Raw genomic sequence first — 3522 nt, forward strand, 5'->3', positions numbered from 1 at the left:
ATCATGATGCATTCTGAGCTTAAGCTCTGCCAACTACCTGTCAAGGCCTAAAAGAAACCATCTCACCCCCAAAAGAAATCTGTTAGCGAGTCTAACAATAATCGTTCAAGAGAGTCCCCAGTTTTTCTCTGTTTTCTGTTCTGGACATTGGCTGTTGTTGGCTCCTGGATGTCCTGTCCCTGCATGTCTGGTGATGAGCCACCTCTTTCCCTAGGGAGCTACCCCTTCCCATCCTTTATCCGCAAGGTTTCGGTGGGGCTCCAGGGTCAGACTTGTGAATCTGGACTAATCAATCAGAACATCATATCGCCTTTGAGATAAGCAAAATAATGGTCCCCCAAAAGTGTCTGCATCTTAATTCTTAGAATCTGTGAGAGTGTCACCTAATATGGCAGAGGGGACTTTGCAGCTGTGACGAAGGATTTTTTTTATTAAATATTTATTCTTAAGTTTTAGGTGGACACAATATCTTATTTTACATTTATGTGGTGCTGAGGATCGAACCCAGTGCCTTGTGCATGCTAGGTGAGCACTCTACCACTGAGCCACAACCCCAGCCCTGTGATGAAGGATCTTGACATGCAAGATTATACTGCATTATTTAGGGGGCCCCAATGTCATGACAAATGTCTTCACAAGAGACAAACAGGAGCCTGGTCAGAGCAGGATATGTGACAACCAAGTACAGGTCAGAGTGACAGGGGCCCCTAGCCAAAGAGAGCAGGGGCCCTCTGGAACCTGAAAAAGACACAGAAGTGGGTCGTTCCCCATAGCCTCCAGAAGGAACATGGTCCTGCCAGCTGCTTTGCCAGACTTCTGACCTCTATATTGTAAGAAAATACAATTGTATTGTTTAAACCAGTTGATGGTCATTTGTTAGAGCAGCAACGGGAAATTAGCACAACCTCAAATGTGGCCCAGGGATGGGCCAAAGCCACACAGCCAAAGTCCTGCCAGCCAGAACCAGTGAGATTTGGTTGTGGGACTTAGAAGAGGGGACCTTCTGCCTCTCCATGGAGTTGCTGGGAGGACCAGGTGGAAATCCAGAGATGCCAGCAGCCATTGAGCTGTGGTTCCCAATGGAGCCATCAGAGTAAGGAGAATTGGAAGGGAGAAGTTGGGAGTGAGGTGGGACTACGTCATGAATCCCTGGATCTGGCATGGCTCTGCCGGACTGTCACTGTTAGCCAGTCTTTGCTCAAATTAAGTTTCTCCCACTTTCACTCAAAACCATCTTGACATGGCTGATCTCAACCTATCGTGGTGTTGTTGGTTGTAGAGAAAGCCATGTGAGTGCAGGTGCCATGCAGCAGCTGCCCTGGTGGCGATCCTCAGGGCGACAATTCTAGCAGGTGAGACATGAAAGCTTGTCCAAAACCCCATCCTGTGGGGGTAGAAACTCTGCAGGGGGTTGGGGGCAGGGGATCCCCCAGCCCTGAAGCCATGTTTTCGATACCCATCAGGTGCAGAGCTGACCAGAGCCTTGAGGCTACCTGGCAGGAGTGGAGCAACAGGCTTGCAGGGGGCTATTTCCTGATGGAAGGGCACAGAGATTCCATTCTCATCAGCACCAGCCCTGGGGGAAATGTCTTGAGATTTGTTTTTGGAATTTTCAGCCCATGCTTGGTGCCCATTTTCCTTGGCAATGTCTCCAGTTCCTCTTTCCCGTCCCTGTGAAAGGCTCCCAGATCACAGGCATCCCTGCGCAGGCACATGTGCCTGCCCTCCTCTCAACTTATCTCAAAGAGCATGTGTGCACTCAACTGGCACCGCTAGTGCCTCAGCACAAGGTGGGAATTCCAGGCATCCCAGCAGATTAAAGGGAGGATGCTTTTGAACAGGTTAAGTCAACATGCCACAAAACACACCTGCCTGTTTTACCTCCTTGAAGTAGCCTCGACTAGTATCAAGGGAATTTTTCACTAACTGTATCTTTGTAAGTCTTGTCCAGCAGTGGGTTCTTGAGGTCACCAAATGCGACCATTCGCTGGATTTGGAAACTTGACTGCAGCAGCTGTTGAACACCTTGCTCTGTTTACAGGAAAAAAAAAAAAATATATATATATATATATATATATATATATATATATATATATCTCCACTCAAGCACTCAAGCACTTCTCTATTCCTACCACATTGCATGGAATCCTGCCCAAAGCCACTTCAGAGGCCAGTTCAAATGCTATCCCTTCTAGCAAGTTCCACCTGATTTGTCTGTCTTAAAGGAATATGTCGTGAACCTCATTGCTGCTCAAATACTTAAGACTTGCTGCAAAACATAATGGTAATGCTCGTGGGCTTTGAAGTTAAACAGACCTGGATTAAAATCTTCACTCTTCCCCCACTTGCTGAGCTGAGTGACCTTGGGCAAGCCCTTCACCTCTCTCAGTGTTTTCATCTGTAAAATAGAAATAATGATAGTTATATACCTAGGAGGGTTGGTATGAGAGAATGTAGGTAATGCATTGAATGTAGGACCCAAAACAAAATAAACATTTAATCAATGTTACCCAGCAATGGCTGCAGATGCAGAAATCCTAGTTGTGTGTAAACATTTTTCTCCCCCTAGATCGGAAGTTCTTTCAGAGTGGTGCATAACTTATCTATTGCCACAACCATGGGCATAGCAAACACCCTCAAAACATAGTGATGCTCCACAAGGCCCCTGCTGGCTGGATAGCCCTGTGATGTCACTACTGGCTAGATAGCCTTGTGATGGTCACTGAGTTCACTCACCTGTCTGGTAATTGGCTGCTGGAGGGTTCAGGGTGGCCTTGATAGAAAGAAGAATTCTCTGCTCCACGTATCTCTCATCTCCAGGAGACCAGCCAGGATGACCTTCCCATGGCAATAGAAGGGACTTCAGAGCCATAAAGCCCAATGGACGGCCCTTTACAAGCCTGTCTGAGACCATCATTTGACTAAGCTCTTGTGACTCAGGAGGGCACACAGGTCACAAGGTAAAGGGCATGCTAAGGAAGGTTTGAAGAATCACTTGCAATCTACCACGAGTAGGAAATGAGGTCCTACAACAGGCCTAAAATGATATCATGAGCTTGAGGAATCCACTTGTAAACAAAGGTTGGCTGAGTCCAATGTGAATTTGCACTCCACACCTAAGTTGCTGGTATCAAACTTCAGAGTCTGTGGTTAAAATAGAGGCATTTATGGAGTACATAGGTGATACATTGTTGTTGAAGTTTGTGGGTTCCCTCCCCCAAACATCTGGCTTCATTTCCTTATGTTGGAACCACTCAAACTTTTGTTTCCAGGATCAGAGTAAAAAGATACTGAACTTGCCCACATTCCTTCTTTTCCTCCCCACCTAGGTCTCCCTCACACCTGGGGGACAGCTCAGACTTGGAAGAGAAGTAAGGAGAAAGGATTGGGACAGGGACAGGAAAGCCATCTGGATGCAGGCGAGGTGGGGGAGCACTCACCGGGAAGCGGCTGCCTGACCTGGGACTTCTAATACCTGGACTGGACATCGGACTCTGCAGAATTTCTCAAGCAGTGGCACAA

Source organism: Marmota monax, unplaced genomic scaffold (genome assembly GCF_021218885.2).
Source record: "Marmota monax isolate L192 unplaced genomic scaffold, Marmota_monax_Labrador192_F-V1.1 WCK01_AAM20220418_F8-fsc00014, whole genome shotgun sequence".
NCBI classification, from domain to species: Eukaryota; Metazoa; Chordata; class Mammalia; order Rodentia; family Sciuridae; genus Marmota; species Marmota monax.